Source organism: Dipodomys spectabilis, unplaced genomic scaffold, assembly GCF_019054845.1.
Source record: "Dipodomys spectabilis isolate Male_0828 unplaced genomic scaffold, ASM1905484v1 ptg000317l, whole genome shotgun sequence".
NCBI classification, from domain to species: Eukaryota; Metazoa; Chordata; class Mammalia; order Rodentia; family Heteromyidae; genus Dipodomys; species Dipodomys spectabilis.
Window position 1 is genome coordinate 991,552 of NW_024870994.1, and position 25,876 is coordinate 1,017,427.

Genomic DNA, 25,876 nt, shown 5'->3' on the forward strand with positions numbered 1-25,876 from the left:
TGTCACAGCCCCCATGGGGCAGTCCCCAGGTAGGCTGGGTGGGAACTGGGGCTGTGGCACCCTGACCACAGCGACAGGCAGAACTGAACAACACCTCGATGTGGCCAGCCTGGCAGTGCAGCACCTGTGACAGGGCCACACAGGCCTTGGCCGCTTTCTGGGCAAACATCTCCCAGCACAGGCTAGGAGCCCTCTCCCTGAGCTGACATCAGCCCTCCAGTCCAATGCTTCCAGCACAAGCATCCAGCCACCTCCTCCAGTAGGCCCTCCAGGCCTCAACCCTCAGGGTGGTCCAGACTCATGAAGGTCCCAGGGCGTATGCAGTTTAGAAAGTGGATGCTGATGGCTACACATACACTAATGCAGCTGTCCTCTTCACCTAGTGGAGCCCCTGATGTCCCACCCAGAGCCACGTTGAGGACACGGGTCCCTGGGCTGCCCCCAGCAGGGCCACTGTGCCTGGAACTGCAAGTTGGCCCTTGTGCCATTGTCAATTACTTTCTGCAAAGAAATCGTGCTCTGTGCTAAGCAATCTCAGTGTGGAGCGAAGGGAGTTTGAGTGCCCCATTCTCCCAGGGGTCCCCTAGCCTCAAGTTTGCTTCCAGTTTTGTCTTGAGACAAGGCCTCACTGTGTAGCCCAGCCTAGCCTCAAATTCAGAATCCTCCAGCCTCAGCCTCCCCCATACTCTGATTAAGGCATGCTCCACCACACTTGCTGCCAGCCTCAGTTCTTGCTTGCTTGCTTGCTTGCTTTTTCTTTTGCCAATTGTGGGGCTTGAACTCAAGGCCTGGGCTCTGTCCCTGAGCTCTTTTGCTCAAGGCCAGTGCTCTACCACTGTGAGCCACAGCTCTACTTCCAGTTTTCTTATGGTTATCTGGAGAGTCTCATGGACTTTGCTGCCCAGGCTAGCTTTGAACCGCAATGCTCAGATCTCAGGATCCTGAATAGCTATGATTACAGGCATGAGTCACGGGTGCCCAAATCCTCTCAGTTCTTAAGTAAGAATTTTCTACTTTGTAAAGGAGGGTCAAGCTCAGGGAAAAAACAAAAAACAAAAACCAAAAACCTCCCTCTGTCCTTGGGCATGGGCTCCAGCAGGTGTCCCAAGATCTGCTCTCAATGATACTTCAGTTCCTACCTCTCTCCCCACCCCCTCCGCCTACCCCTAAGCCCAAGGAGGACACAGTGTGTTTGTTTCTCAGCACCTGTGGCTGCCAGGCCTGGCTCTGCAGGGCAAGCACTGTGTGCAGGCACAGCATTGGGTTTGCTAGTTTGCTTCATTTCTTTGCCCCTCTTCCGTGCGGTCTGAGGTTGAGGCCACATTCTGAGTTGCTAGAAAACAACCCAGTGCCCAGCCCTGCTGGAGAGCCACTGGTGATCAGTGGGAGCGGCTCTGGCTCAGCTCAGGGACCACATTTTTTAGGCTTAGGTTCCCCCCCCTCACACACACACACACACACTCCCAGCCCCACTCTGGCTGGGATAGATTTAAACCTAAAGCAAACAAACAAAACAAACAACCTAGCAGGGTGCCTAGAATGTGCCCAGCGCTACCTCAGTGAACCCACAAGTCCTTTTAGGGGAGGTATCTACTTATAAGTGAGGTCACCAAGGTACAGAGAGACAGCAACTTGTCCACAGTTACACAGTACCTTGCTGGAAGAGCTAGGATTTGAACTCTGACATTCTAGTCGGGATTAGCTTATTTATTTATTTACTCATTCATTCATTCACTTATAGATGAGATCTCTCTCTGTAGCCCATGAGTGGTGACACCAACCAGTGGAGGATGACACCATGTACCTAGTGGGCCTACTGCTTGATGAGTCAAAACAGCAAAGCCTTTAGAATGTGGCAGGCAAGCAGTGGGTGCTCACTTAGAACATGGTGGGCACACAGTGGGTGCTCAACAGCTTAAGCTACAAGTGGCCAAGGACTATCACATCTCCAAGGACATGGTGCCACCACATCCAGGTTGCCTGCCTATGGATGTCTGGATGGATCATTTGACCCTCAGTGCTGGGACAAGCAGCAGATGCCTTTATCTGAGTCCCAACGGAAGGAGTCGGCTGCCTCTCTAGCTGGTCATGCATAGGAAACACTGTGAATCTTCAAGGTGCGGAAGTGCCTTCTCCGGCACGAGCTGCCCCGACAGCAGCAGCGCTGGCGCAGGGACGGGCTGAGGAAGGAGTCCACACTCAGGCGGGCGGTCAGGGTGGCCGTGACGGTCCTTCACCGTGCAGCGCCCACGGCGGGCATTGCCCCCGGGCGGTGGGGCTGGATCCGCCTGGCTAAGACTGCAGCTGGTCCTGAGCCGGGGCGCCTCAAGGTCCTTTCCCGGTCCTGGTCACCTCCAGGCGGGCGGTCCCGGCTGGCGCGGGCAGCCCTGGCCCCCGGAGGTGTTCATCTCCCTCTGGAGGCCCGGCGCGGGGCCTCAGGGCCCGGGTCTGCCCGGAGGCAGAACCACGGCTCTGTTTCCTGTGTAGGCCGCTGCACTGGGGAGCAAGGCCGCGCGCGCGCTGCCCTGGGGCGGGAGTCCGGCCCCGGAACCCCGGAACCCCGGAACCCCGCGAGGTCGCCGTCCACACAGCCGCACGCCGGCCACAGTGATGCACGACGCACGACAAGACAAATCGCGCAGAGTCTCGCGATAGTTCACGTATCCACTCTCTGGCAGAGCGAGCCACCGCGCAGTCTCGCGATGCTTTCCCCCCCATCCCGCTCTCTAGCGGTGTGATCCACCACGGAGTCTCGCGATAGTTTCTCCTATGCGCTCTATGGCGGTGTAGCAGAGTCTCGCGATCGTTTCCCCCCTACCTGCTCTCTGGAGGTGTGAGGCACCGCGAAGTCTCGCGATAGTTACCCCTATCCTGCTCTATGGCGGTGTGACCCCCATACCCCTCGGTCGGCCATCTCTCCAGCCTTACAGGTATGCACCCAGCCCCATTCTCTGATTCTAGGACGTTCTCCCTCCAAATAGGCCCTACCTCTGCAGCCGTCCACCCCTAGTCCTGCCTCCTCCGACCCTGGCGAGCGCGGGTCGCCGGTTGTCGAAGGATGTTCCCGGGCCAGGCCAGGGGTCCCCGCTGAGGGTCCCGGGAGGATCCTCCCTGGCCTCATTCTGATCCCAGACCCCATAGCAGGGAGTGGGTGGGGTAGGATTGGGCCAAGGGACAGCAGGGAGGGGCCATGTGGAAGGACCCCCCCCCCCAGCCCTGTGTCTCTTTTGCCTCCCAGGCCATATGTCACCCGAATGGGATTCGTAAATATTTTGCACCCAGAAACCATCTGCAGATCTGATAGTGAGGAGCCTGGTACAATTTGTGACATAAGGTGTTTACTGAATGTATGTTGATGCGCCTGGTACCCAAACAAAGCTTGTTCTCCAAAAGGCAGTGTGAAGTGGGGACGGGGCTCCCCAGCCCCGCTTCCTGTGGATTCATCCTGCACTGTAGTTATCAGCAGCCAATTCTGGTCCTCAGTGGAAATGTTCAGAAATTAACAATTCATGCTTTCATAATAGGCACACAGCTCTGAATAATGTTGATAAGAGCTTGTCCCTGTCAATGCCACCCCACCAGGGGTATAAATCACCTCTTTGTGCAGTGTCTCCATGCTGTATGTACTGCCCTAACGCTAATCATGCAGTAGCCAGCTCGGTATTCCCACCGTCTTAGGACAGTAGTGCTTGTGTTCAAGTTACTCTTCTTGTCCTTGGTTTTGTTGTTTGGAGACAGGATCTTAGTATGCAGCCCAGGCTATCCTCAAATTTACAATTCTCTCCCAAGTGCTGGGATTACAGGTAGGTGCCACTTATGCCTGGCTTAAGTATAACTACAGTCCTTTTTTCTTTCCTTTGTTCCTTCGTTCGTTCGTTCGTTCCTTCATTTTTCCCATAACTCAACCCAACTTTTGCTAAAGACAGGCCACCCTTCAACAATCCACAAATATGCACTTTATCACCCCAGTTAAGCACATTCACTTTCACCTCACGTTAGGGGCACTTTTGGCCTTGAGGGAGGTTAGTTTTCATCAGATTAAGGGCAGGGACTTTCATGTTGATTGCTCTCCCCTGCCAGCCCCATTTCTAGAAAACCGAATTATCTAAATTGCCTGGTGCTGCCTCTGGACCTGTCACCCGGTCACTGTGCCTTTGTCCTCAGATCCATGGCCCATTTTTCTCCTGCCCATCTTTCTCTGTCACCAGGACCCTTTTCCTTCCAGCCCCCGACTCTCCTGTCTGGGGGTACTGGGCCAAGTTTGGCTGATTAAAGGCACTGCCTGTGGGCTGGAGGTTGGGGTGGGCATCTCTCTTTCACTCTCTGCCAAGACTAGTTGCACATTTCTATAGTGCTGGCTCCCTCGATGTTGTCCCAGGCCAGCCCTGGCCAGGACTGTGGCAGTTCAGTTTGGTATTACTGATGGATTGCTTCTCTGAGGAGACCAGCGGGCAGGTTCACGGCCCAGTGCTTGCTGCCAGCTTCAGTGTGGTCAGGAGAAAACAGTTGCCCCCATTTACGAGCAAATATTTTGAAGGTGAACTTAGTGAAGATGGTTTTCATCCCATAAAAGCAAACAGGGTTCAAGGCTGTCCCCCACAGACCTGCTATTTAGCTGTTAAATGGCAAAGTATCTGCTAATGGCTTTGGCATTCTGGTGACTGGAGGAAGGCCCATTTGGAGGCATTTCCAGAACAAAGTTTGCAGTGTCTGGGTAAACTTGCCTGTGACAGTTGAGTTGCCATGCGCAGAACCCCTAGTTGGAGTTCCAGCCAACAGTGAAATACAGTTACCTCTTATGCCTCTGTGCCATGAGCCTCTCCAGCAAGAATTCCCCACAAGTCTACATCTCCATGTCCTCTTCTCAGCCACCCCGAGACAGTTCTAGAAGGAGACAGCACCAAGGGAAGAAGTGGCAGCACAAGTTGTACTCTAGAACAATCCTGTGATCTTGAATCTCCGTACCTTTCAGCACCCTGGCAAGCTGGATGGGCATTTACTGTCTCCTTAGGCCTAGCTCCTAGGCCCAAAGCTCTGGCCTGAGCCCCCAGCCAGTGAGATTTGACCCCTTCTATAACCAGTTGTGGATAGATGCTTCCTGCTTGAACCCTCCACAATGGCAGCATTAAGTAAGGATGGATATGTGAGATCTAAAACTGGGTTTCCTTTCCATGGCTTCAAAAGTTTCTTAGAAGCCAAGAAAGGGGACAATATGGCCCCACAGTTCTGACTGTTCATCACCAGGGTTAGTGCCCTGGTCACCAGTTCAGGTCAGAGTTCCCTACAAGATGCTCTCACAGCTGGGCACGGATGGCTCACATCTACAGTCCTAGTTAACTCAAGAGACAGATCTGAGGCTCACAGTTTGAAACCAGCCTGGGCAGCAAAGTTCATCAGACTCTTATCTCCAGTTAATCACAGAAAAAGCCAAAAGTGGTGCTGTAGCTCAAGTAGTAGAGCTCTTGCCTTGAGCAAAATATGCTCAGGGACAGTGTCCAGACAAAGAGTTCAAGCCCCAAGACTGGCAGGGAGAGAGAGAGACAGAGAGAGAGAGGGAGAGAGGGAGAGGGAGGGACGGAAGAAAGGAGGGAGAGGGAGGGAGGGAGGAAAAGATTGCTCTCCTTCCACCCACCAGCTACAACCTTGGTCAGCTACAACCTTCATTTCTTCACTGCCTTAGTTTCCCCTCTGCAAGATAGGACAGCACTGGCCCTGATCTAGCTGTTGCAGTGATTAAACTAGATATTGTTTCAAAAGGGGCTTGGCCCTCTATGCTGGCTCCTACTAGGGTCCTCCACACTCTTGTTTTTGTCTAGCTCACGGAGCGGGGGAATGAGAGGAAGCCTGTCAGAGACCTTGAGAGGTTACTTTTCCCCCTAAACTCTGATTTATTCTTGATGTCCCAGAAGTTAATACCCTAGAGGTATGAATTTAAGCCATTCAGAAGAAATCCTGATGAATTGTAATCCCTCATAGAAGGCTTGTTTACATAGTTATCAGCAGATGCTGCTCTTCGCCATCAGACTAGCTGACCACCAGCCCAAGAGAAGCTCCATGATTCATGGGGGGAAGTAGGGAGGAAGGGCTATTTTCAGAATCAGTAACCAGATGCTCACATGACTGATACCTCTGCATTCTTACAGGAGCACCAGTGCCTCAGGGCAACTGACCCCAGCCATCTCTTCCCCCTTTCCCCCCTCCCCAAGCACACCCTGTACATCCTGCCATCCCCAGGTCTGAGTCTGCACCTCCCACCAGCATGCCAGGCTCTGCATTCCACAGGCTCACACCAGCCACCTACCAACAGCCTGTCATTGCCCCCCCCATGACTTGTCACCAACAAGTAGAGTGACAGCAGAGTCCTCTTTATTAACCAAGACATGATTCATAGGCCCCAGGCAGGAACCCAAGAAAAGCAACTTCTATTTTCCCCAAATGACCTAAAACCATCATTAATCACCCACCCACCCCCACCCCCCCAGTCTATCCGGAGTGATGTCTTGGCTTCTACTTTCTTCCATGAGTGTGAGTTGCTAGAATCGGGGTGCATATCTGGGGTCAGAGAGGTGCCCAATACCTTTGCTAAAATACAAACCCTAGAGCTTTGACCCTTTCCCCTTTCCTTCTTAATTCCAAAATCCATTTTTTCAGAGGGAGCAGCAGTGTAGAATTTCCCAGGCCACCACTGAATCTTGAGCTTTCTGGCTAGGGATAGAGGCCACCGTCCCTCCCTGTCCCTCTGTCCCACCCGTCTAGTCTAGGAAAACAGTCTCCCTCTTGGCTGGCCCATCAACAATCAGACTGAATTGATATGCAGAGGCCCTGTGGAAATTTCCTCCTGCATGTTTTATGTAAACAAGTTCATTTGTTCATTCAGCGAATCCACGGTTCTTCAAAGGCCCTGTTTATAGTAAAAGAAAGAAGCAGAAAAATTTGGATTGGCTGGCAGCCAGCTCTACACCTCCAGAGCTGTCAAACTGTTAGAGCAACATTTAAAGCTCAGATGTTTATGTTGAGATGGGCTCTTAAGCCAAAATGAAAATATTGTTTTTGGATGTAACGGCCAGATATATGAGCAATGGACTCACATCCTGATAGACAAAAAGACCAGTGTTTTGCAAAAAGGTGGACAGAGCTGGTGACAGACCTCAGACCTGAGGCAGCCCAAGAACCCATGGAGCTTGCGTCCCGGGACAGCCCACAGAGGCTTTTACATTTCACAACATTAAAGTAACAAAGAAGACAAAGTACCTGAGACCAAGACCTCAACACACCAAGGGTCTGTTCTACTTTCTTGGATCCTAAGTGGGTTGGGGGGAAATCTGCCTGGCAAAGACCTAAGAGTTGACTCCTTCCCAAGTTCAATGTTGTATTTGTGGTTGACAAGAATGAATAGTAACTTGGCTGTGGCTTCCAGAGAAGGTTTACCAGGAGGAAAGTCTTGTATCAGTCAAGATTTGTTGGTTCTAAAAATCCAGCTGAAGCTGAAATATGCCAACCGAGTTTTATTGGGTCACAATAAAAGCTGGGTGAGGATTTTATTTTTTTACTTAAGGTATGGCTGGATCCAGGAACTCAAAAGATGTCAGCCTGGGATTCTCTTTCTCCTCCTTTCAACTTGACATCCAGTTGGGTTGGCTTAATCCTAAAACAGGTGTTTACCTACCTGTAGGAAGATGGCTGCCACTGCTCCAGCTACTCCCTCTGACTTCTCAATGGCAGCAAGGGAAAGAGAACCAGTCTCTCTCAGCTAAAAACAGGGAGCCCACATTTTAGCCAATCACTGTGGCCAGGGGGTGCTGGCCCAACCCGGGTCATGTGCACAGTCTTAGACCCAACCAAACCACATGGGCAGAGCCATAGAATTAACTATATGAAAACGAAGGAAGTAAATTGAGATCAAAGAAAAACACTTGGTTTGAAGAACACATCAGAGCAGAAGAAAAGGGGAAGGAAACGTTGTATTTGGTTTGAAGATGCCAAATCTGGGGGCATCTACTTAGGTCTAGGTCAAGTTCCCAAACTAACCTCTAAGGCAGTGAGCCCTGAAGTCTGTGAGACCATCCGTGACGAAATCAGGGCAATGCTGAGCTCCATAATCTGGAGAGGGAAGGAAGCAGAGAGAAGGAGGGAACCAGCCTCCTGCCCACTTGGTTCTCCAGCTCCTGTGGTACTCTGTGGCTCCACCCAGGACTGAGGAAAGATGGCCCAGAGTTCCTGGGGGTGAGTCGAGGATGATTTACCCCCAGAATAGCATTGACTCCAAGAGCTGCTTCCCAGATCGATCCCCATTCCATCTTAATTTATTAAGGTGGTATGGTTATGTGTTAATCAATTTCATAATCTTGGGTAATTACATTAAAAAGAGAAAAAGAAGCCATTTATTCAGGCTCAGGGTGCTCACAGCTGACAATGTTAGGATAGAATTATTGTACGTATATTTTAATTGATTTTGTTTTTATTGTTTCTACTGAAAAAAAAAGGATTCTGATTTTTTTCCAATTTTCTTCCTTAAATGCAGCTACTGTACAGACGCATTTGCACTGCAATCATTTCTAGGTGGATGGTTCAGGGAAGCGCCACGGGCATTGAGCAGTCACATCTGCATCCGTCCCCAGGACCTTTGCATCTCCCAAACTGAAACTCAGCACTTATTAGATAGTAACGCCTCCCTACCGTCTCTTCTTGTGCCTGGCAAGTATTTCTTTTAAATACATATTTATAAGGAAAACATATAAATGTATGCAAATGGAAAACTTAGTAAACCACAGTTCAGATACTACACAGGAAATTGAGAGTTGGGAAACCCTGGAGGGGCTTAGTCCCAAAGACCACAGAACCTTCTCCACCTTTGAACCTTGAGAACCACAGGGCAAAGAGGTCAGTCTCACTGCAGGTAGGGCTAAATGCTGGAAAATCCTCTCTCAAATCTTGACCTGAGGATTGGTGTCATTTACTGTTTGCCCCAATTGACTATGGTTTTCGAATCTGCGTTTGAGGACATTTCAAAGCCCATCTGATGGCAGATCAAGGACCAATGGCACATGTGACCTACAGAACAGGAGTGAAGCCAGCAATTTTCTCAGCCCGCCTTCTACTCCTGCCTTACGGGACCGCCCTTCTCTACTGTCATTCAATTTGATTGGTGAAGCTGACTCCACCTCATGACCTAGCACTAGCCAATGAGATCAGTCCACTGGCGGGCTGCTGTGATTCTATTGCTGCTCTAGCAATAGAACCCAACACGGGTGCCCTGCCCCCAACCTCACCTGTGTCCTACCCTTGGTAGCCCAGACCTCAGGGCCCTACCATGATTTCCAACCAAAGTTGTCCCTAAGCCTGCCCACGCACCAGAGCTGTTGGACGTGACCATGTCACTAATTCCTTAACTCTTCGAAACCACCCAGGAGGTACATCCGAGGACTATGTTTATTTCCAGGTGAGGAAACTGAGGCACAAAAGGGGCAGAGCAACCTTTCTGGGCTCCTCTGAGCAGTGATTTGAACTCGGGCAGTCTGGCTGGGAACCGCACCTCGCTCCCCACTGTGCTCTGGTTCTGAGAGTGGCTTGCATAGCACAGAGACTGCTCCCTTTCAGAATTCACTCTGGCGATGACGAGGTGCTTGGCAAGGTCTCCAGAACCCAGTGCTTTTGATCTGAAAACTTGGCCTTCTATTTTAAGCCTATGAAGATCTTAGAGCCCTTCTTTATCAAGACAGGATAGGGTCTCTACAGCCAGCCAGCGCTCAGCTCCCCCTCCTCATTATCTGGGCTCACAGGGCCAAGTGTTCAAGATGAAGAAGAAAAAATAAAGCACCTTCGCCTTGTGAAACTGAAATCTGAGGGCAAGGGGCCAGTGCAGCCTGAACATGGCCCCCCAAAAGAGCAGGCTTTGGCTGGGATAACATTGTCGCTGTCTGCACACACAGAGCAACCAGGGGCTGCAATTACATCGTTCATCTGGGGCCTCTCTTTAAATGAGTAATCACCAGCACCACGCTAGTGTTCAAGGCAGGAACCGGACGTGCAAAGAGTTCACGTACTGCTCTCCCACCTGCTGTAGCCCCCAGCAACACCTGCACCAGGCAGCTGCCTCTTCACACCCCTCTGCCCCCAGGTGGCTTTCCCACGCTCCCCAGGTCAGAGGTAGCTAAGAAAAGTGCTCACCAACCATTATGGAATGTGAGAAACACCATGGCTAGCTAGTCTAAGGGCATTTCAAAGCCTGGCACTGGTGGCTATATTCCTAACTACTGTAATCCCAACTGCTCAGGAGATTGAGATCTGAGGACTGAGGTTTGAAGCCCACCTGGGTAGACAAATCAAGAGACTTTTCTCCAAATAGCCAACAAAAAGCTAGAAGTGGAGGTATGGCTCAAGTGGTAGAGCACGAGCTTTTGAGCAAAAGAAAGTTAAAAAGCCAAGCAAGAGTGAGAGGCCCTGAGGTCAAATCAGTACACACACACACACACACACACACACACACACACACACACACACACACACACACACGGTAGATTACAAGTTTGGATTAGAAAGTAGGGCTCTAAAAAACAGGAAGTGGAAAAATCCTAACTCAAACCACCAATAGGGATCAGTGTGTATGTTCATCAAGTGGACAGCAAATGGGCAATTGCACAAAGGAAGCAAAAGTTTCTACCTCTTCCAAAGTGTGACTTCAAGCAAGCCAGTGCACCTCCCAGAGCCTAGTTTTCTCCATCTGCACAGTGCTGATTTTACGAGAGATTAGATTCCTCATCTCCGAAGTTTGTGCAGAGAAATGCACTCACTAACCCCATATTGTCACTTAGAGGTTATTTAAGCCAAGTAAATTAGGCTTTGGCCTGGGCTCACCAGGAATCTCTCCAGCTCCCCATCCATCTCCATTAGTAGGTGAGGTCACACGGGATGGTCTCCTCGGGGCTGGGGCCTGGCGCCTTGCTTCTTACACTAAGGCCTTCCTTGCTTTACATCTGACATCCCAGCCTACCGGCTAGTCCACTTGGGCCCTGGAAACTAGGACTGCTGGAAGGTTTCTTTGAAGAAATGATGCCAGCCAGCCCTGAAGGGTAGACAGGGATTAGTTGGGGAGCCAGGAGCTGGGGGGTGGGAAGGGCTCATGGTGCCAGTGAAAGGCCTGAGATAGAAGAGAAGGGTCAATGCGAGGTCATGAAAGATGGAAGGGCTTTAGATAGCACAAATCCAAGAGCACATTTCTGGCTTCAAAAAAATCTACTCCGCCCACAGAGAGGAGACTTGAGGCAGCACAGGGGCCTTGGGGAGGTGTCCCACATGTGAGATGACAACACTTCAACTGGATGGTAACAGAGTTTCTTAGCTAACACCTTTACTGAGATATATTTTAGATAATACAATGTTCACCTTTTAAGGGATGTATGTATGTATGTATCTGTATCTATCTAATCTATGACTTGAGTTAGAACGCAGGATTTCAGGTTTGCCAAGCAAAAGCTCTACCACTTGAGCCCTAGCCCCAGCCCTTTTTGTTTTAGTTTAGGATCTCGGTTGTTCCCCGGCCAGTCTAGATAGTGATTCTCCTATTTCTGCCTCCTGAGTAGTTGGAATTACAAGCTTGAACATCCTGAACACGCCTGTTCCAAGGAATACATTTAGTTGTCTTCAGAATACACGTGGAGTTGTACAACCATCCCCTCTGTTAGATTCCAGAAATGTTCTTATCATTAATACCATCCCATTAGCAATTTTTCCCCATCCTTTGCCCAGCCGTCAACAGCCACTGTTGTTCTCTGCCTCCACAAATTCGCTTATTCTGATTCCTTTCTTTAAGGCAGTCAAGCCGCATGTGGCCCTTGGTGACTGGCTGCTTCCGCTTCGTGGTCTCTCACAGTGCACCGTGTATCAGTATCTCATTGCTTTTGATGGAAGAACAAGATTCACTTGAGCGCCTATGCCACTTTTTTCCTTTTATGTTGGCATGGAAGCCAGGGCCTGGCCCATGCCAGGTAGGCACTAAGCTGCACGCCAGTGCACGTGCCACCTTTACTCTTTATTGTCATTAGTTCATAGATGTCTGAGTTGCTCCAGCCATGTGTTTGTGTACAAATTTATGTAGACCTCTGTTTTCATTTCCATTGGATGTGTCTGCAAAGGGAATTGCTGAGTATCAAAACTCCATGGAGAACGTTCTGAGGAGCTGTCAGATTGCGTGGTGGCACCAATTACCGCCCCCCCATTTCTTCCCCCCCCCCCCCAGACAGAGCGAGGCTTCCCATTTCCCACATCCCAGCCTGCACTTGCGAATGTCGGATTCCTTGGTCACAGCTTCCTCGTGGTGCCATGGTCTGACTGTGGAGATCTTCTGTGCACTCATGGCCCTGGTGTGTCTCCCCAGTGCGTGCTCGGCTCCCTGCTGGGCTGCTGGGGGCAGCTTTCCTGCCTCCATGGCTGGAGAGCTGAGGGAGAGGCAGGCCAAGTAGAAGGAAGCCTGCTGGTTTCCTGAGGGTGGGGAGTACATCTTGGATGAACATCAGGTGTAACGTCGGGAGCATTTTGGTGAAGAACCAGCATTCAGTGTGTTGGGGTGTGTCCTGGGGTAGGGGAGGTGGAGTGCTGGAGGTCTTTGCCCTGTCACTCTGTATTGAAGAACGTATAGGAGTTCATGTCTACTTAGGGCTTAATCTCTGAGTAGGGTCCTGTTGAAGTATTTGGGAGGAGATTTCTGTTATTTATATTAGAGATGAGGTTACTTTCCCCTGCTGTTGAGGAGGAGGAGGGAGACTCTGGCTCCAGATCCTAGGCTTTGGGTCTCTCTCACCTGGCTGAATCCAGAGTTTCTGGCCAGGCAGGTTTTCCCCAAGGAGCTTGAGCAGCTAAGAACAAAGTAAGAGGTTCCACTGGGGCCTCCTTCATGCTCAGCTGGAAGCTGAGCTGGAAGTGCTGGGAGCCTGCCTGGCACTTCTAGGGTGGGAGACAATCAGAGGGAAGGTGGGGAGGGCAGGGTGCTCAGAGGCTGACAGGTGGTCTGCAGTGGTCAGCTAAGGCAGCTTTCATGCCCATCTCTATTCCCAGTTTGTTGCCAGCAAACCACCCTGTGTCATAGTTCTATAAACCACCCTGAGTCTTATAGCTCCAAGTGCTCTAGGGCCTGGACTGTGAGAAGTCCTAGAAGTATGGGTATGAATGAGAAATGAGCAGCCTTAGAGTCTACACAAACATTCATGTTTAGGGAGTGTTCTGTTTTTACTATGGTCACTAATCTGCATGTAGCCTTTCCAACTTCATCCTCACTACTGTCATACCAGCTCTTTCTGGCTGCCTTGCCGGTCCTGGAACAATTCAGGCACTGGATGATTTATTGGATGGATGGATGGATGGATGGATGGTTTAGTGGATGGATGGATGGATGGATGGTTTAGTATATAGATAGATGGTTTAGTAGATGGATGGATAGATGATAGATGGATGAATTGATAGATTATGGTTTAGATGGTCAATGAGTGAATGGATGAATAGATGATGGATGGGTGGTAGATGGATGGATGATAGATGGGATGGATGATAGTGGATGGATGGATGAATCAATAGTTTAGTGGGTAGGTGGATGGATGGCTTAGTGGATGGATGGATGGCAGATAAATGAACAGATGACGGCTTAGTGGATGGGTAGATGGATAGATAAATGGTGGATGGTTTAGTGGATGGATAGATAGATAAGGGATGGACAGATGGTCAGATGAGTGGAGGTTCTAGAGTCTGTTGGGTTTAGTGAATATGAATGGTTTCATCACACTCTTCATTGAAGGTAGGCTTAGTGGTGTGAATGATACTGTCACACTATTCATTGAAGGTAGGCTTCGTGGTGTGAATGATATTGTCACCCTTTTTATTGAAGGTAGGCTTAGTGGTGTGAATGATATTGTCACACTCTTCATTGAAGGTAGGCTTAGTGGTGTGAATGATATTGTCACCCTTTTTATTGAAGGTAGGCTTGGTGGTGTGAATGATATTGTCACCCTTTTTATTGAAGGTAGGCTTCGTGGTGTGAATGATATTGTCACCCTTTTTATTGAAGGTAGGCTTAGTGGTGTGAATGGTATTGTCACACTCTTCATTGAAGGTAGGCTTGGTGGTGTGAATGGTATTGTCACACTCTTCATTGAAGGTAGGCTTCGTGGTGTGAATGGTCTCGTCACACTCTTCATTGAAGGTAGGCTTCGTGGTGTGAATGGTCTCGTCACACTCTTCATTGAAGGTAGGCTTCGTGGTGTGAATGGTCTCGTCACACTCTTCATTGAAGGTAGGCTTGGTGGTGTGAATGGTCTCGTCACACTCTTCATTGAAGGTAGGCTTCATGGTGTGAATGGTATTGTCACACTCTTCATTGAAGGTAGGCTTCGTGGTGTGAATGGTCTCGTCACACTCTTCATTGAAGGTAGGCTTGGTGGTGTGAATGGTTTCGTCACACTCTTCATTGAAGGTAGGCTTGGTGGTGTGAATGGTATTGTCACACTCTTCATTGAAGGTAGGCTTGGTGGTGTGAATGGTTTCGTCACACTCTTCATTGAAGGTAGGCTTCATGGTGTGAATGGTATTGTCACACTCTTCATTGAAGGTAGGCTTGGTGGTGTGAATGGTATTGCCACACTCTTCATTGAAGGTAGGCTTCATGGTGTGAATGGTATTGTCACACTCTTCATTGAAGGTAGGCTTGGTGGTGTGAATGGTTTCGTCACACTCTTCATTGAAGGTAGGCTTCATGGTGTGAATGGTATTGTCACACTCTTCATTGAAGGTAGGCTTGGTGGTGTGAATAGTATTGTCACACTCTTCATTGAAGGTAGGCTTCATGGTGTGAATGGTATTGTCACACTCTTCATTGAAGGTAGGCTTGGTGGTGTGAATGGTATTGTCACACTCTTCATTGAGGGTAGGCTTTGTAAGCAGAGCTAGAAGGCATTTTGTGGCCACTGAGCACCGAGCCAAGGGGAACCAGGACAACACAGCATTGAAATTCCATCAAGCACAGTGGCAGATGATCCCACAGAAGATCCTGGCCCAGAACATGGTCCTTGTGTGGCTTCAAGAACAGCAACAGCCCTGGAACCTAAAGAGCAAAACACCAGGGACCGACACTGTGCAGCACCAGGCCAGCCACCGACCTTCTGGGGCCTCGTTTTGCCCCTCTGCCCCACTGTGCTCATCAGTCACCTGCCCAGCACCTAGAGCAGAACCAAGGAGAAACTGAGTATGAGGTCAGTGTTACCGCAGGCCCAGCCTGCTTGGCTTGGATCCCAGCTCTGCCCCCGTGACAGCTGTGTGGCCTTCAGCTGGGTCTTTCCCGGCCTCAGAGCCCAGCAGCTAGCTCAGGGCAGAAGCTCAGAGCAGCTGTGTCCGAGCCCAGCAGGCCACCAGCTCTCAGCAAGCATGAATGCCATCGGCACCGACTGCAACGTGGGACTGGCTGGCAGTAGACGCTCAGGAAGCAATTCTGAAATGAAGTCATTGAAAGAGCACTCAACCCCATGACAGGTCCCTGCTTGCCCTGGCTCCCACCTGGTTGCCTTTCCAGTGGGACTCGGAGTCCCTCAGTCTGCCCAGCCTCTTAGGGGTGGTAAATTCCTGTCTCCTCCCATTCCAGACTCAGGGAATCTTACACCTCAGCTTCTCTCAAGTTCTTCTCGAAATCCCCCTTCCTTTCAAAGCCCCTGGCCTGTCTGGAACAGGGGGGGAAGGGGACTTCATGTCTTACAGATGGACCTGGCCGGGAGGGTTCTCAGAAGAACAGCCTGCTCTGGCTTCTGTCTCTGTCCTGACCATCTGGTCCCAACTAGGGACCAGTGTCCTCACCAGCTGTGCCTCTTCGCTGTGTCCTGGGACAGATTTATGGCTCCCAGGCCCCGCACCTCCCCTGGTCTGGCCTCATGGACATGCTGCCCCTCCCTCCTGTCTTATGGCTCCCAGAAGGCCCTTTAGCCAGTGTCCAGATTAATGGCTTCTTGGCATCAACCGCCAATTCTCTGATTTACCATAAAACTGCCTTGGATTGGGCCCCAAGGACAGTGCTGTGGGAGGAGATGATCAAGGGGAAGTTCTCAGGGTGGAGGCTAGAGCCCATGTCTGCCAGCCCTACCTCCTCAAGACCAAGATGCCCAGCTACCTCCTGTCTCCCCAGTCCCAGGCCGCTGCCAGGACTCTGACTGCACTGTGTCCTGACAGGAACCAGGCCTACCTCAGGGCCTTTGTGCCTGTGGTGCCGCTAGCTGACCCCAGGGCTGGCTCCTTCTGCCTGCAGGCCTCAGATCTAAAGGCACCTCCTTGGGAGTCTGCTGACACAGTCAGTGATCGCCCTCGTTCGTTTGCTTCACTGTGGTCTGAAGGACTGTGGCTCTCCTCTGTCTGTCAGGCTACCACTGTTCCCTTTGCCCTTGAACCTCAGCAGTGCTCAGCAACTGTTCTGTACGTGTTCACTCGCTGAGAATCCGCTCCCTCAGACAACTGTATTAAGCAAGGATAGCAGCAATCAGTATGGAGCGCGGGCACTGAGCCAGGCGCCATGTCAGGGCTGTGGTTCTCCACCAAAGTGATGGTGTTTACGTCCACTCCAGCCTTGGCCCCTGCTGTGGCTCCCTGCCAAGGGAGCTGGCCAGTGCTTCTATTCTGGGGTGCGTGAGTCTCCCACAGGTCCTCTCCCAGAAGCCCCCATCCTGGCATAGAGAATCCAGGAGAGCTCTCTCTGGAGAACCCTAGACCCAGCATAATCCTAGAGGTTTGACCTTTGTGTAGTCTCTGCTTCCCACTTTCGTGGAGACCAAGGTGGCCGGGAGCTGTGCGCCCCTTAGTAATCCAGCCACCGGGGCATGGTTGTGCCCTCCTGACTCTACAGACTGGCTAATAGTGCCCTGTTTCTTCCCAAGAGCAAACAGAATCACAAGGCAGCTGATGGCGTGTGCAAGGACACACAGCCCAGCAGTGGAGCCCAGCAATCTGCCTTCAAATCTGCTCTTTACCAGCGGTCCAGACTGTCCCCTGATGGAAATGACCCCTCACTGGAGACGAAAGGGGGCCAAGGCGATGCCGGAGCTAGACAGGACCACAGGTTACTGGGGAAGAAACACTTGATGACTGGTGACAGGAAGCCATCCCCACAGGCTCCAGTGAAAAGGACGGGACAGAAGACCGCTCACTTCAGCCATATCTGGGCCCAGTATCCACACGGTGGTTTCGGTATGGAGTCTCTTTCCTTTGTGTTGGCTGCAGTCTCAGCTCCAGGGTTGGCAGGATGGGAGTCCCTAACTCTGTGCCATTATTCACCCCAGCTACAACCCAGCAGGAAGGAGTGAGCCTTCCCTGCCCCCAGTTTCTCCAGTGAGAAGCTTGGCATCGCCTCTCCTTGAATCTGATTGGACAGAGTGAAGTATACACACACACCTGTAGACCAATCATGATGGCAAAAAACATAAAGAAGTTCTTTGATTGGCTAAGCCCAGGTTGATGTCAGTGCTCAGAGCCAAGGGTGGAGTCAGCACCACCTGAGGCAGACATCGGAGGGCCATGCTTGGGCCAGCACTGGTGCTGGGAGCCGGGAGCAGGAAGTGGGGCCCCAGTGCCAGCTACATGGCCAGTGCACACTCCAACACAGGAACAGCCTCACGTGTGTGATGTAGATACAGAAGGTGCTTTTTTATTTGTGTTTTCGTAACCATTGTAGACTCAGAACGACATTATTCTCTCCATACACTTCTCTCCAACAAGTAGGGCACACATGGTCCTTCTGGGAGATGATGAACTGTTGGGGAGAATCTGGGCACAAGGACAAGGTAAGAAATTCCGCAGTGATGGTAGGATGGCAGGGATGCTCTGGGGACACACAGGTCACGGGCTGGGTGACACGCTGGCCGCCTTCTCCTCCCTCCCCACACCCTGGAAAGGGTGGTGTGGATCATCTCACGGTCCGAACCACTGCTTGGCCTGAACTCCTGGCCTATTACTTCAAGGAGCCCCGGCTTGTGGCTCCGCCCCCTGGCCACATTCCCTGCCATGACCACTCCCATCTGCCCCCCTCCCCCCCGCCACTGGAGCTCACAGCACGCTGTCTTCCATCTGCTCCCTACAAGCCTGTCCCCAGCTTGTCTGTCCCACGTCCTCCACACCCAGCAGCTCTGAGACGAGTCTGCATCACTGCCATGGGCCCAGGGACATGCTCCTGCGATCTTCCTCTCCAGCCGAGATGGGTGATTTCAGCTGGGATGCACCTCTTTAACCTCAGGAGATGATACGACAGATGGACAGATGGGGTGTGGGACTTACAGTGCTCGAATCTTGGGAAAGGCAGAAATTCATGGCAGAAATTCAAGGAGCTCATGGATGGAGGCGAGGGGGAGCGGAAGGACTGCACAGGGCCAGTGCCAGTGCCTAGCGCCTGCTCAGCCATCACCCGAGGGCTGGCACTGGGCAGGACTCGCCCTTTCCTCATGGGCCTCAGTGCTCCCACACGCGGGGGGCGGGGGGAGAATCCTAGCCCACCCATTGGAGGGCTCAGGTACCACACAGGGCTGGAGGTCCACACCGTAGTGTCCACTACATGCTAGGAGCTGCGGACAGGCCCAGCAGTTGCACCTGTCACAGGTCGATGCGTTGGACTCCAAGGAACAGAAAACATGGCTAGAAGTGAATTGTAGGGTGAAGACGCCTTCCTCGCCCATCCACATCCGAGCTGGTCAGGCCTTAGGATCCCACAGAACTCCCTGGGGTCAGAGGCTTGGGCTGCCCTTTCTTCCTGCGCTACGCACAGCCTTCCCCTCCCCCAAGACACAGGCCAGGGCCGCACCAAGAGGACACCCAAGAAGGGCCTCCTGCGGCAGTCATCCATCTTAACTACAGCTGTGTGCACCTGGCGACAGCGCAGAGTAGGCCAGCCCCCGCCCATTGTTATTATAAAGGTGACGGACAGAGGGGTTACAGTCACGTAAGGTGAAGAGTGCATTTCACCTCTTCCCTCGCTCTCTCCAGTGTTTCCCTCCCATCCCCACCTATAAGTTGTATAGTCCATTTTCAACACAGTGTCCTGCTCGAAATCTTGTTTAATTTTCGTTTTTAATTGAAAAGGTGATGTGCTGGGGGAGTTACGGTTACAGGGTAAGGCAGTGAGTGCATTTCTTTCTCATCGTCATTACCCCGCCCCTCTTTATCTCCCATTTACCCCTCCTAATCCCCCCCAGGTTGTAATGTTCATATCCACATAGTGTCGAGTGAGCATCAATGTTGCTGTGGTTCATCCCTTGTTCAGCTGTTTCTGATATTCCCTTTCCCTTTACATATTGCATTGTCTATTATACAAAACACGAGGTACCAAAAGCTGAGAGAAATGAAGAAAGAAAAAACAACAGAGAAAAAAGAACCAACTATATACAGGGTCTAGTGAGAGCCTGTTTTCATGAGTTGGAGTTCATGTTAATAGGCTTCATTATATATATATAATATATATTATATATATTACATATATATAATATATATTATATATATATATGGTCCTTTGCACTAAGCACTTGGATTCTTGAGAGTTATCTTCTACATATTCTAGTTCTTACAGATGAGGGAGATCATGTCACCTGCTTTTCTTTGGGTCTGGCTTACTTCACTTTTGTCCAAGTCTTTCCATTTCCTTATGAATGAACAATGTCATTCTTGCTGATGGAAGCACAGAATTCCATTGTGCATATGTACCACCTGCTCAAGATGGCCATCCTCATGCCAGGCTTTGCCATGTCCCAGGCCTGCCACAGCCTGAGCATCCCACCACCTCCCCCGCCTCCCGGCTTCTCTCTGGCCACTGTGTCCCAGCTCAGGGAACGCAGGGTTGGGTCTGCCTAAGACAGAAATCCATCATCTTCCACATTTCCATAACCACAGTGAGAGCCTCAATTCAGCACCATGCACTTGGTCAGCTGCATGGCCTTTCTCTTACATAGCAAATGTATGAGGCACCCACGCATACGGATGATTAGTCCCTGATAGTTTATAATATCAAGGCTCCTTTATTTCTCCCCGCCCTCCCTCCCCCCCAATACATTGAGTCAATATTGATTGGCTGACCAAACAGAGCATTTCCCGGCAGCAGGAGGCTGTGAATGCTTCACGGTAATTTTGGAAATTTGGGGAGACCGAGGTTTGATATCATGCAGATTGGATGGAAATGTATTTATTTGGTCTGATTTCCTGCCGATGCAATTAGAGCGATGAACGCCAGGAGAAAGTCTTTCTCCTGAGACAGAGAGAGGTCTGCTTAGTATGCAAAAGAGCGCAGTTATTTGTGACACAGGCGCTCAGAGCGTGGTGAGGAAAGCACCCAGTCTGATTTGCAGCTTTAAAGCATTCAAAGATGAATAAAACATTGAATTAATTACTGAGGAACTGTCACCAGCCTGCAAGGGATCTGAGCACCTTGAAAAGCAAGCGCGCATGCGCATACACACACACACACACACACACACACACACACACACACACACACACACACACACACACACGAAACACAAAATCCAGAGTGGGCTGTGACTGCCTGATGCCACCCCCTAGGTTTTGAACACTGGGTCTGATGGGGAATTTTCTCCCATGAAGCCATTGCCAGAGCCTCTCTGCTTGTCCCACCCCCTCAGGAGAGGCACCCCTTTATCCGCCCCCATCCCTCTCTCATCGGGTAAATATTTACTCAGTGCCAGTCTACCTGTCACCCACCCTCTGAGGCTGGTGCCTGGAATCAGCCAGGGCAGCCCAGGCTGTCCACGCCTGCCCCCAAGGGGGACCGGAAAGACAGGAAGTGGGGACCACTTGTGGTTTCAGACCAGATCGGGCAGGCCTAACACGGTGTCACAGGGAAGAGCATGCCAGACCCTGGAGGCCCACGGGGATGGCAGGCCCGGGCTCTGCTCTGTGGGCTCCCATGCTAAACAAACCTAAGTAAGGCAGTGGGGCGGGGGGAGCCATGGCAGAGACGCGGGACAGCTTCGTGTGTCTCGAGTGATGCTTGGCTTCCCCTGAGCCCATACAGTAGATGGGAAAATGGAGGCTCCCTCCCAGTGGGCAGGCTCCCTGCTTCTGCTTTTTGGGAACATGGAGAATGGACGCTCTTCCACTTCTGGGGTGAGCACTGGTTTGGGGGGGCGAAGGGTGAGGCCCCTGCTGCTCCCCACGTCCCATGTGTGGAGGACAACGCAGAGGTGCCTGAGGTGCTTGCTGAGTGGCTGCTGACAGGCCTGGACCGCGGGGGACACAGCCCCCGCCGGCCCCCATCTGCTCCGCCCGCCCTCCGCAGCGCTGGACCGGCTCCCAGGGAGACACTGACATCCTGCTTGTAATTAAACCGTGATTTAATTATCCGCTGAAATGAGGTTCCAGAATTCATCCTGGATGAATCCTAGCCCTGTTAGACAGTGGCTTCCCGCCCTGCTCTTAGAAAATGAGGACATGGGAGAGAAGAGGGAGAGTGTGTGTGTGTGTGTGTGTGTGTGCTGAGGAGTGTGTGTGTGTGTGTGTGTGTGTGTGTGCTGAGGGGTGTGTGTGTGTGTGTGTGTGTGTGCTGAGGGATCGCAGCCCAGGCCCCCCAGGCCCAGTGCACTCCAGGTGGAGGTAAGACAGGAGTCATCAGAACTGTCCAAAGCCAGACTGAGGCAGTGCTGTGTGTCCTGGGGCAGGTTGCCCATCTCTCTGAGCTGACAGGGAAATCACATGGTGAAGGTGCTCTTGCTGGGATCCAGCGTCCTCCTTCAGGCCTCAACTCAGATGTCACTTCTGAGTCACCTGGTCAGCCTGCCGGCCCAGCCCTGACCAGGCCCTCTCCCACCGCCCACCCTGGACTCCTGCTGGGCACCCACCACAGAGCAAGGCAGCTGTTGGTGATCTGTGCCGGGGGAATCCAGCAGTGCGGGTTTGATCTGTTTGCTGTATGTCATCCCTGGTGTTAAGGGGGACTGACCATGTTGGGACGAGGCCTCTGAGGAGGGTGGGTGTTTGGGTGGCCCCCCAAGGGTCCATGGGGCTGGGCTGGGGCAGGGTGCCAGGGACGCAGGGTGCTGGGGTGGGTATGGGGGTTCCTATGGTCTTCCTACATTACCCCGCCTAGACTTTCCTCACCTGGGACACACCCCTTCTACCCATTGGTCAGACAGAGGTCATCTCCTACCAATCAAGGGCAAGGGGCGGAGTCCTGTGACTGCAGAGCCTCCTGGGAAATGCTGGCCTGGGCCTGGTCCAGAGCAGAGGCCCTGGCCATGGGCCGCGGCTGTCCCTGCGGCCTTGGGAGAGGCTGAGAGCCGAGTGTCCCGTGGTTGCTCTGCATACTCGGCTCGAGACCCAGCCTAAAGCAGATGGCTGTCTTTCTGGCCTCTCTGATCAGCCCTCAGTTCTCACAGCTACCCCATGGCCCCCGACAGGCATGAACCCTGGACCACCAGGTGACCGCGTCCAGCCACCGCGTCTCAGTCCCTTCTCTACGGTGACCAGCACTGCTGGCTGGGCGCTGCTAGAGGATGGGAATTCACCACTCACGGTCACAGACAAAGGCAGGTGGCCATGAAAGGGGCCTGCAGGCCTGGCCTGCCGTGACAGCCCGTCTCCGCTCCCAGAACAGTGCTGTGCCCCTGCAGGCTGCAGGGGTGAGCCAGCTGACACAAGTTAGGAAGGCGCCTCGTGCCCTCACACCCCCAATCCTGGGAGCTGGGAGGAGACACAAGCGCCCAGAGCGTGGCAGTCAGATTCATCCCTCCTCACCCCTTCCGGGGTCTCCCGCCTCCCAGCTGCCTCACGGAGTGGATGCTTCTTCCTCTGCCGCCGCCGCCTCAGGCAGCCACAGGGCCCTGGGGAAACCCCAGGCCACTCCCAAGGCCAGAAATGCTTGCCGCCCTCTGAGGACCTGCTCCACTTGGCCCCACGTCATCTTGTCCTCCTCTCCTCTTGCCTTGCGCACTCCCTGCTGCTCCTCAGACACACCAAGCGCAAGGCAACCCCCGGGCCTTTGCACTTGCCATTCCCAATGCCTAGAATGCCCTTTCCCAAGACAGCCTGCTCACCTGGCTTTCTCCCTCAACGAACCCAGATCTTTTCTCAGGTGTCACCTGTGTAGGTGACATCTGTGCAGGGAAACCTTCCCTGATCAAGAATTTAGTTACAAACCCTCTCTCCCCCTCCCTCTCCTTCTCGCCTGCACCCTGTTTTTCTCCTATGTGTTTTTCCTCATCCAATATGTTATTGTTTTACTTAGTTATTTTCCTGGCTCTCCTGCTGGAACACCAGCTCCAGGACAGGAACTTGGCTCTGTCTCTTCAAAGCCATCCCCATCGCTCCTCCTGTCAGATATTCTGTTGACTGAGAGATGGATAGGTAGAAGGAGGGAGGGGGAGGGTAAATGAATAGATAGAAGGAGGGGGCAAGGGAGGAGGGGAGGGAGGGATGAGAGGGCTGGAATTGATGCAGGGACAGATGGCTAGGTGTTGAGGGAGGGATGAATGGATTGATTGGATGGATAGAGATAGATGGCCGGGTGTTTCCCTGTTGAGCTGACTGAGCTTTTGCTCCTTCTGGGCCTCTATAAGACATCAGAACCTTGGGGAGGCCTGGCCTGAGCCCCCTCTGCCTCATGCCCGCAGGAGGAAGTCGTGGTCCCCGGCCATGTGCCTGGGAGCCCAGCAGGGCCTGGTTGAGACCCCAGGAGACAGGGCTGGGACCTCGTAAGTAGCAACATGAGCCCAGGCATATCATGTTGGCCCACAAGACACCTTTCCAGTGGACTTTTGCTAATATTTAAAAATCAGGAGATTTCATATAAAAGTGCTGCACCCCCCCTCGCCCCTCCTGCCAAATGCACAGAAGTAGCAGAGAGAAAGCTGGGCTGGGAGGGCAGGGAACAGGCCCTAGAAGCATCTCTATGGCAACCGCCGGAGGCTGGGGAGGAGCCAGTGCCAGTGGGAGGGGTGGGGTCTGAGCCCAGGACGGGCTCCACGGTCACCTGGCTGCAGAAGAGGCCAGTCCTCAATGCGTGGGGTCCAGTGTCCACCCCCTGCCAGAACGAGGGCCCCCATAAAGACCTTGCGTGCTCACTGCCGGGCCAAGCGCTGGCTGGACAACATTTCCACCCTCTCAGAAACACTAAGATGCTATCGACTCTCTGCCTTGTGGATGGTGAAACTGAGGCCCCGCTTGTTCCGGTACCTGCGTACAAGGCCACACTGGTGGGAGGAAGCAGGTGTAGACAGGCACTGAACCCAGGATCTGGGCTTTAAACAGCTGAATGTCACCAAGAGAGGCTCATTTCAAAAAATAACAGGTCTCTGTAATAGGGCTGTCTACACCAGCTACTTCCTGGGCCATCCGGCCCAGATGGCTGGACACACACACACACACACACACACACACACACACGTCACGCTTCACATGGTAACAATCTGACTTCGTGTGTGGCCTCGTAAGGACTTCTTCCAACTTCCAATTCCACTCTCTGTAAACTACCCCCTCCCCCGCCCCCTTCTTATCAACCAGGGAAGGCTTTGGTCAGCGCATTTCTGGTGGGAGGTAGAGCGTCTGCCTCTGCCAAAGGGGAAGGGTCACGTGTGAGCTGAGACCCAAGGGTGGGATGCAGCCACCAGGAAAAGATGAGGGGAGATGGCAAGTGCAAAGGGCCGGGGGCAGGAAGGACCAAAGCAAACTGGCTGCAATACCGTGATCAGCACGGGGAGCGTGGGGAGAAGTAGCTGAAGCCGGCGGGGAGCAGGCCCTGCAGGGCGTTGGCAGGCATGAGGAAGGGCCTGGATTTATTGTAAGAGCAACAGGGAGTCACTGTGGGTGTCGGAGCAAAGAGGATGCTAAGTTAGTTCATAGTCTCCATGCAGGGTGGGCATGGGTGGAGGGAGGCCCGAGTAGACCCAGACCAGGCTGGGAGCTCTTGTCGCATCCAGGAGGTCAGGATGGAGGCAATAGTGAGACGTGGTGGGTTTGGGTCTAGCCCAGAGGGCGCTCGGCGCTCCAGCTGGGCCGTGAGGCACCTGCATTACGACGTGGGAGCGAATCGTGACGTGAGGATGCGTCCAGCGGTCCTCTTGCTTCTGGAACACTTCCAGGAGAAGTGGCTGGCGTGGTCCAAAAGGCCGTGAGGACACGACCCTCCTGGACCCCAAGCCCCCCAGCTCCACACCCTCACTGCAGGGCGTTTGCTCTGGGGCTTCCACAAGGCCTCCCCCTGCTCCAAGCGAACTCACCCAGCGCTTGCTCACAGCCTGGCCGTGAGGCTCCTGTTTGCGTTTGCTAATTGATATAAATGACTCTCCTTCCACAGCCAGGCACAGGCTCCAGGCACGTCCACAGTAATGTGGCTGGAGGAGGAGAATTAAGTGCTTCCATTTGCCACTTTTCAAAATGAAGAATGGGAAAGGAGGAAGCCTCTCTGCTGAGAGAGAGGGTGCGGCGCTGGAAACCCCTGGGGACGGGGGGGGGGGGGGGGGAGGAGGGGCAGACCCCAGGGTGGCGGGGGGGGGGGCGCGGAGCTCAGGGCAGAGGGAGGGCAGTGGGGAGGGCAGAGCCCAGCCCCTCCAGCGCTCAGACCGGCTGCAGATGGGGCCCTGCCCATGTTCACGGCTGTCCTGTGGGTGCTGAGTCCCTAACCCTGGGTCAGACAGGATGTGAAGTAGTAATGGCAGGAAGTCCCGCCCTCACAGACTTCAAGAAAGAGGGACTTCAAGAAAGAGGGCTGCGCACGGGCTCAGAGGACTGCCCAGCACGGACGGGGAGCTGTGGCTTCAGGTAGGGCTGGATCTAGAAACCTGTGTCTGACGCCTGCTATTGGCAATGCTGCTCTCCTCTTTCCCCACCCCGGTACCAACTGCCGGTGCAGGGTCCCAGAAAGAGCACC